The sequence below is a fragment of the Dasypus novemcinctus genome, chromosome 4 (genome assembly GCF_030445035.2).
Source record: "Dasypus novemcinctus isolate mDasNov1 chromosome 4, mDasNov1.1.hap2, whole genome shotgun sequence".
Taxonomy (NCBI): domain Eukaryota; kingdom Metazoa; phylum Chordata; class Mammalia; order Cingulata; family Dasypodidae; genus Dasypus; species Dasypus novemcinctus.
The window spans coordinates 30,394,892-30,404,277 of NC_080676.1; the positions used below are offsets into that span (position 1 = coordinate 30,394,892).

Below are 9,386 nucleotides of genomic sequence, written 5' to 3' on the forward strand. Positions count from 1 at the left end.
CAGAGAAAGATCCCTGGAGGATGTACATCATCAGGAAGGCCTTTCTGGGGGTGAGCCCTCAAGCTTAGACAGGAATGGACCTAGAGAAGCAGAGACAGAAGTTGTGCCAGATGGTGTGGGTGGTTGAGGGAGTTGGGTGGGTGAGGTCTGGGGCGGCAGTGGAGAAGCTCTTTGAACAAAGGTTAGGAGGTAGGCACGTGTCTAGTTTCCTAGGGCTACTGCAACAAAGTACCACTAACTGGGGGACTTAAAAACAGAAAATTCTGTTTTTGGAGTTCTGGAGGCTGACATCTGCTCCATGCCTCTCTCCTTCAGGCAGTCGCTTGCCAGCAGCCCACGGCACTCTGCCTCAGTGGGCACAGGGCATTCGCCCTTCCGTCCATCTCTGTCTCTCTGTCAGTGACTGAGGGTCCTCTTACAAGGACGCCGGTCATATTGGACTAAAGGCCCCTCCCCTGCTCCACTGGGACCTCATTTTAACTTGCCTAATTCCATCTGTAACAATCCTATTTCCAAATAAGGTCACATTTTGAGGTGCTGGGGATTAGGACTTCAACACAGCGTTTGGGGAGACCCAATTCAATCCATAACACCACGCCTGCCTTCCCTCGTAGTTTGCAGTACGAGGACCTTGTCTTTTTCTCATATACACCCCCAGCATCTAGTAGTGTCTGACTTAGAGTAGCCACTCAATACACACAGGGGAAGAACAGAGATTAAAGAAACAAATTTATTTAGAGTGAAGGATTCATCCCGAAGTAGAGTTTCATGTTGGGGAATCCTGAATCAACGGAAAGAATAATAGAACTGGAAGATATGATTTGAGTGATCCCGTGTGTGACTTGAAGCAAATCAGTTAACCTCTTCAAGCTCAGTGTCCCCATCTGTAAAATAGAGATGGTAACACCTACTATGTCTACTTTCACAGGAGTACTGTGAAAAGCAAGTATAGTAGTGAGTGGGAAAACCTCTTTGTGAAAGTGCTGGACTCACAGAAGGTGGTAGCTGTGATGATAAATTAACCTAGCTCCTATGGTTGTCCAAGGAAAAGTCACTATGGAAAAGAAGAGCGTTGGGAGTCCAGCTCTGCTGAACTTCTCTTCTGTTGTGCAAGTTCATGGGTAAACTTGTTGGCAGGGCTCCCAGGTACTGGGGAAGGAAGAGGGGTTTCTCACCCAAGGCTGGCAGACTTACCCACATTAGGAGAGCAGGCGGAGCGGAGAGCCAAATGAAAAGCTGAGTGCAACAAAACAAGAAGGAGATTCCAAACAGAACAACAGAATCAAGTGTCAAAAGCAGAAGCAGAAAGCCAGGAATCAGTGAGCCAGAAAGATGAGCTCAAAAGCAGTGTGCTAAAAGCAAGCACATGCCCAGAAAGGAGTGGCTGCCTGATTTATTAATTTTTAAAATGGTTTTGTATTTTTAATGAAATATCTAAAACTGCAGCTTCTGGAAGAACCACTTGCCTTTGCCCACCTTGCACCTCTCCTCAAACTTGACCTTGGCCTTGTGCCAGGCCTCGCATCTAAGAGCAAAGTCTCTGAAGACCTCCTCTTCGATGACAGTTTTATCTGTGGGGATATCCACAGAGGACCTTGTGGGCACAAGGTGACTGTAGCTATAAATGTGCACAAAAGACTTGATCTTTGACCTCTTGGCAATTTTCTTCTTGCCCGTGGCAGCTTCACTCTGCAGGAACAGCTGTGGTTCCAGCCACCAGATCATGGTTGTAGGGGTGCTCTGAGATGCCATCCCCATCACTCTCCATGAGGACGGCTTTGCCTCCAGCAGGAACCACCGCCACCTTCCTGAGCTTCATGAACTCGCCCATTTTGACAGCAGCCACCTCTGCTGCCTGCTTCATTTTTCATAGCTTTATGGAGATGAAATTCACTTTCCCTACAATTCACCCCTTTGAAGTGTACAATTCAATGACTTCTGGTATATACACAGAATTGTGCATCCTTCACAACAATCCAATTTAGAACATTTTATTGCCCCAAGAAGATACCCCGAGACCCTTAGCCATCTCACCTCCCAACCTCCCCCCACTACCCCAGCCCCAAGTCCTAGGCAACCGCTAATCTGCTTTCTGTCTCTACAGACTTGCTTATTCTGGACATTTCATTTAAATGGAATCATACAATGTGTGGTCCTCTGTGACTGGCTCCTTTCACTTAGAATAATACACCAGTATTCCATTTTATTTGTGAATAAGATTCCATTGCACGGATATATCACATTTTATTTATGCATTCATCAGTTGAGGGATAATTGGGTTGTTTCCACATTTTGGTGATTATGAATAATGCCGCTATGAATATTTTGTACAAGTTTCTATGTGGACATATGTTTTCATTTCTGTTGGGTACATATCTAGGTGTAGAATTGCCGGGTCATATAGGAACTCATAGTTTAATCTTTTGAGGAGCTCCCAGACTGTTTTCCCGAGTAGCTGCACCAATAGACATGCCTGCCAGCAGGGTATGAGGGTTCTGATTTGTGCACTTCTTCACCATGACTTGACAACTTTTGGTCTTTTTTTTAAACCCCAGACCCTGTACTCAACCACTGAGCCACATTGGCTCCCCTGAGTTAGTTTTATTGTTTGTTTTGCTTGCTGATTTTTGTGTTTTCCTTTTCTAGGAAGCACCGGGGATTGAACCTGGGACCTCCCAATGTGGGAAGCAGGCGCCCAACCACTTAAGCCACATTTGCTCCTAGTGCGTATATGTATATATATATATTTAAGATTTTTTAAAAAATTTTATTTATTTACTTATTTATTTATTTTATTTCTCTCGCCTTCCCCATCCACACAGTTGTCTGCTCTCTCTGTCCATTCGCTGTGTGTTCTTTCTGTGACCACTTTTATCCTTATCAGCGGCTGGGAATCTGTGTTTCTTTTCGTTGTGTCATCTTGTTGTGTCAGCTCTCCATGTGTGCGGCGGCATTCCTGGGCAGGCTGCACGTTCTTTCACGTTGGACAGCTCTCCTTACGGGGCGCACTCCTTGCACGTGGGGCTCCCCTACGCTGGGGACACCCCTGCATGACACAGCACTCCTTGCGCGCATCAGCACTGCGCATGGGCCAGCTCCACACGGGTCAAGGAGGCCTGGGGTTTGAACCAGGGACCTCCCATGTGGTAGGCGGAAGCCCTATCCATTGGGCCAAGTCCATTTCCCTTAAGATTTATTTTTTATTTTTTCTCTCCCCTTCCCCCACCCCACTGTTGTCTGTTCTCTGTGTCCATTTGCTGTGTGTTCTTGGGTCCACTTGCATTCTTGTCAGTGGCACCAGAAATCTGTGTCTATTTTTGTTGCATCATCTTGCTGCATCAGCTCTCCGTTTTTGCGGCGCCACTCCTGGGCAGGTTGTACTTTTTTGCATGGGACAGCTCTCCTTGTGGGGCACACTCCTTGCGCATGGGGCTTCCCATGTGGTGGACACCCCTGCGTGGCATAGCACTCCTTGTGCCCTAGACCTTCTATGTGGTAGGTGGACACTCTATCATCTGAGCCAAATCCACTTCCCCTAGTATAACTTCTTGATCATAGTCAGACTAATGGTTTTGAAGGGATACATCACTGCAGTTCTGATTTGCGTTTCCCTGATGGTTCTGGCTGTTTTGCAAAAGCCAGCCCTTCAGTGTGTCTGTTTAATGAACCAGGGACAGGATGCCCCTTCCACCAGTATGAAACACCCACAGGAAAGAGCTCTCTGGTAAGCACACTCTTCCCTCATCAAAAACTACACCGTCACTCAGAGTGGTAATTTGCAAGTGTTTTTAAATGTCACAAAATGAGGGCTACCAGGGAGTGGAGGTGGGGTTACTGGATGTCCTGCAACATGTGGGAGATTTATGTAGCCCAAAGACTCCTTATAATGCATCCTTATAATGCCCACCTGAAATTCAAGGAGGTAACACCTGTTTAAATCATCTGTGCCTAATAACCTAACTCCATATTACATGTAAACACAAAAGTATTTCTTTCACAGCTATAACAAACACTGAAATTTTCCAGGAATGCAACCACTGTTTAAAATGAGGACAGATTGTGCTAAATTTTGTTTCAAAATTTACCAGGCGTTTTTCACTTTGCAGAAAATTGCATCATTGCAAGGCGTTACTCCTTGTATTTGAGTTGACAGTGTCACACCCAGTATCAGTTGGCCTTTGTATCTGTCACATGCCACTATGTAACTAAGAAGATTTGAGTCTCTGTTTAAAAGACAGAATTAAATATTAAATGAGGGATCTCAGTTAGATTTATGATTAAAAATTGCTTTTAAAAATGTATGTTATTGTCATTCCATATATACATACATGTACTTTTTTTTTCAAGATCATAAGAAATCTAGGTTGTGAGTACAATGATAGTATTTATTTTGGGGTTGCCTCTTGTTTTTAAACCTTATTCTTTTTTAAAATATATTTTTAATTTATTATTAAAAGATACTTAGATTACATAAAATGTTACATAAAAATATAAGGGATTCCCATATTCACAAACACTCTGATACTCTTGCCAGAGGTGTACCACACATTTTCTTTGTAGCCTCTTTTATTTTTTTTTCCCAGCACATCTTCTATTCCATTGTTTTTTATTTTATTTTGTTTTATTTTTATTACAGCAATTGTGGGTGTACAGAAAAATCATGCAGAAAGGACAAAGCTCCGTATACTACCCCTCCCCCCACAGTTTTCTTTATTATTAACATTTTGCGTTAGTGTGATATCCTTGTTACTGTTGATGAACCAATATTATTATAATTATACTCTTAATTACAGTCTATAGTTTACATTAGATTTCACTTTTTGTGTTACAGTTTGATTTTTTACTATTTTTATTCTGACCAAGTTCCCCATTTTAACCTCTTTCAAGTACACAACTGAGTGGTGGTAATTATATTCATAGTGTAGTGCAACCTTCATCATTATCACAACTTTTCCATCAACCCAAATGGAAACTGTACCAATTAAGCTTTAACGCCCCATTCCCCATCCTACACCTACATTTGGTGACCTCTAATCTACTTCTGACTATGAATTTGCATAGTCTAATTATTTCATATAAATGACATTATACAATATTTGTCTTTCTGTATCTACCAATGTTGTCTCATGTATCAGACCTTCCATTCCTTCTTACATTGAATAATATTCATTGTGCAGATATACAACATTTTGTTGATCCATTCAGCTGTTGGCAGACCCTTGGGTTGCTTCCACTGTTGGTGATTGTGAATAATGCCTCAATGCACGTCAGCATGCAATGTATTACTTATTGAAGCACAAGACCTCTGAGGTCTTTTTAAGTACTCAGGGCTAAGCTCAGCATCTATCCTGACATGTGTTGAGTCGTCAAGTTTGGAGATGTGTTTTCTGTGGTACTTTCTCACTATCCCATCCCATACCATAAGGCAGAGAATTACTTTTGGCAATGTACTTACAATAATGCCCAGCTAACTTGAGAGAATAGCATGCACTTTCATTTTCTCACCTTAAAAAGTTTGTAATTTGTCTTGACAATTAAGGTCTTTTCCCTCTTTCTCTTGTCATAGGCAAGCAAGTCTGGTTTTTTATTACTTTAACACTGTTTTTTAGTCCAATGCACACTTCAATATCTGCACTTTCATTTTCCTATACTTCTTGTATGGAATAGCTTTTGGTCTTCATAATTTTTTACATCTCAAACTATCCCTTCTAACTAGGTACAACGTCTGAATACGACATTATTCTTCTATTAGAGTCATACCTAAGCCATTGCATGTTAATATACATGGCATTTTATTATAAATTCCTTTTATGTTTCATTTCTTATATTACTTTTAGGGCATTATTTTGAAATTCTAGGTATGATGGGTTGTATTAGCTCTTCATTGCTTTTCACAATAGAGGTATTACAATTTTTTTTTTAATGGAGAGGAGGTACAAAGGAGGATTTATTCTGACAGGATTGGATCTAAGTCAAATACACCAATTCTGTTCCCCACTCACTCTGCCTCCCTCTAGACAAGATGGCCTTGCTATCTAGTTCTAGCTGATGAGTTCTAAGCAGACATCTGCTGAGCAGTGGAGTCTAGGAAACCGTCTAGCTCTTGATAGCGAGGGATATATGTGGCTTGCCTGCCTCCTCCCTCTTTTTGTCTCCTGGATCCTGGTGCACAGCTGGATCTGCAGCAATGAAGCCAATATACTAAGAATGGCAGAGTGGAAAGAGAAAGAGCCTGGGTGCCCAGATGGCATCTCTGACCTACTGAACCAATGCAAAGAAGCACCTATGTCTGGACATTTCATTTTTGGGGGAAAACGTGTTTAAGTCACTTTAAGTTGGGTTTTCAGTAACCTGCATCTGAACATCTATCTAACTGATAACTAACTTTTCCATTGCCTAAACTGAGTCCTGGGTTGGCTGGTCTCCCCTGCGTATCGATACCCGATGGCGCTGCAGCACTCTAAATCAGTAGTGCTATGGGAATCATTACTCTAGAAAAGCCTATGAGTGAGAAATCCTCCTGTGTGCACCACTATGCTTGGGGAAACCGCCCATATACTTCTGTAGAATGCTCCAATAAAAAATATTATTGTGGTGACATATATACAATGAATGTCTATAAATACACACACACACACACAAGATAACATGGAATCTTAAATTTCCCTTTGTGGTAGTTTGGAGCTATGTACCCCAGAAAAACATGTTCTTAAACTTAACCCATTCCTCTAAATGTGAGCCCGTTGTAAGTAGGACCTTTGATGAGATTACTTCAGTTAAGGTGTGACCCAACTCCATCAGGAAGGTCTTAATCCTGTTACTGGAGGCGTTTAAAAGCAGAATGAAATTCAAACAAAGAGAGAGAAAGTCACAGAGAGAGCAGAACAAAATCTGGAAGAGAAGAGAGAGGTCAGAAGAGTCCACACCATGTGTTTACACCAGCAGTCAACCCCAGACTGACAGTCTTTGGGAAGAAAGCATCGCCTTGATAATGCCTTGATTTGGACTTCTCCAAGCCTCAAAACCATGAGACAATAAATTCCCATTGTTCAAGCCAACCCATTGCATGGTATTTTCTTGAGCAACCAAGGAAACTAAAACACCCTTTTTAACCACTTTCTTGCGTACAATGTAGTGACATGAATTATATATGCAATATTATGCTACATCACCAAAACTTTTTTATCACCCCAACAGAAACTCTGTACCCATTAAGCAACAACTCCTCTCCCTCTTCTCCTCTCTCCCCTGGATTTTTTTTTTTTTTTAAGATTTATTTATTTATTTCCCCTGCTTCCCCTCCTCTCATCCTGCTGTTTTTTGTTGTGTGTTGTCTTCTGTTCTCATTTTCTCTCCTCTAGAATTCACTGGGATTTGATCCTGGAGACCTCTGATGGGGAGAGAGGTTCCCTGTCAATTGTACTACCTCACATCCTGGTTTCTGCTGCACTTCACCTTGACTCTCCCCTTGTCTCTCTTTTGCTATATCATTATCTTGCTGTGTGACTCACTGTGTGGGGCACTGGCTCACCATGCAGGCACTCACACAGGCACTGGCTTGCCATGCTGGCACACTTTCTCTTCTTCTTTTTCACCAGGAGGCCCCAGAGATTGAACCCAGGTCCTCCCATATGATAGGGGGAAGCTCCATCACCTGAGCCACATCTGCTTCAACATTCCTGGAGTATTTTAATCTACTTTCTGTCTCTATGAATTTGTTCATTCCAAATCTTTCATATAAGTGAAATCATACAATATTTGTCACTTTGTGGCTGGTTTATTTCACTCAACGTGATTCTTCAAGGTTCCTTTTTGTGTATGAATAAAATTCCATTCTAATATACGTCATTGTGTTTATGCATTCATCGCTTAATGGATACTTGGTTTACTTCCACCTTTTGGCAACTGTGAATAAAGTTGCTATGAACATTGGTGTGCATTATCTGTGTGAGTCCTGTTTTCAATTCTTTTGGATGTATACCTAGGAGTAGAGTTGCTGAGTCACGTATTAATTCTTTTTCTTTTTTTTTTTAGTACATTGCTTTTATTTTTATTTTTTTAATAATACATTAGATTACATAAATATTACATAAAAATACAGGGGATTCCCATATGTCCCAGCCCCACCCTCTCTCACACTTTCCCACATTAACAACACCCTTCATTGGTGTGTATGTTTGTTGTAATTGATGAACACATATTAAAGCGTTGCCACTAACTGTGGATTATAGTTTATATTATAGCTTACACTCTCTCCTGCACAATTTTCTAAGTTATGACAAAACATATAATGGCCTGTATCCATCATTGCAGTGTCATCAGGACAATTCCAATGTTCCTAAAATGCCCCCATGTTACACCTATTCTTCCCTTTTTCTCTCCTCAGAACTTCTGGTGGCCACTGCTTTTGTATCATTGATACAAGTTCTTCCATTGCTAGAATAATAAATTCACATAGTAATTCTGTTTTAACTTCCTGAGGAACTGCCTGCTTTTCGCAGTGGCTGAACCATTTTACAGCGAATGCACCATTGTTGAATGTTTATTCAAGCTTATAAATAAATCGTAAAGAAAAAATTCCATCAAGTGGTTATTGCTTTTTTTTTTTTAATGTGACCATTTTCCTAGGACATCACACACATATGGAAATATGCTACTTTATTATTATTTTTTTCATTTTATTTCTCTCCTCCCCTCCCCCCCACCCAGTTGTCTGCTCTCTGTGTCCATGTACTGTGTGTTCTTCTGTGACCTCTTCTATCCTTATCAGTGGCACTGGGAATCTGTGTTTCTTTTTGTTGCGTCATCTTGTTTTGTCAGCTCTCTGTGTGCGGCACCATTCCTGGGCAGGCTGCACTTTCTTTCACGCTGGGCAGCTCTCCTTACGGGGCACACTCCTTGCGCGTGGGGCTCCTCTATGCCGGGGACACCCCTACATGTCACGGCAATCCTTGCACGCATTAGCACTGCACATGGGCCAGCTCCACATGGGTCAAAGAGGCCCGGAGTTTGAACCATGGACCTCCCTTGTGGTAGGTGGATGCTGTATCCATTAGGCCAAGTCCGCTTCCCTGGTTATTGCTTTCTGACACTGAGTTTCCAGGCAGCTATGACAAACCCCACACAAAGGGTTGGTTTACATGGCAGGAACTTACCGTCTCATGGTTGTGGAGTCTGGAGAGCTTGCTTCCATCCAGGGATGGCAGTGCTCTGGCTGGCTGGCAATCCACGGGCTCCCTGGCTTTCCTATTGCATGGCAAAGCCCTCTCCTTTCTTTTCTGAGTTCCTTCTGACTTCTGGCTCCTGCTCTTCCCCACGGCTTTTTCTCTATGAGGTCGCCAGCAATAGGATTAAGATCCACCCTGACTCAGTGATGAGGGACGCCT

General features: G+C 42.2%; 1 pseudogene; it reads right to left on the reverse strand.

Annotated features, from left to right (window-relative positions):
* Window positions 1-1,434: 1,434 nt before the first annotated feature.
* Window positions 1,435-1,831, reverse strand: LOC101425672 (large ribosomal subunit protein eL27-like; annotated as a pseudogene).
* Between the last annotated feature and the right edge of the window lie 7,555 nt (window positions 1,832-9,386).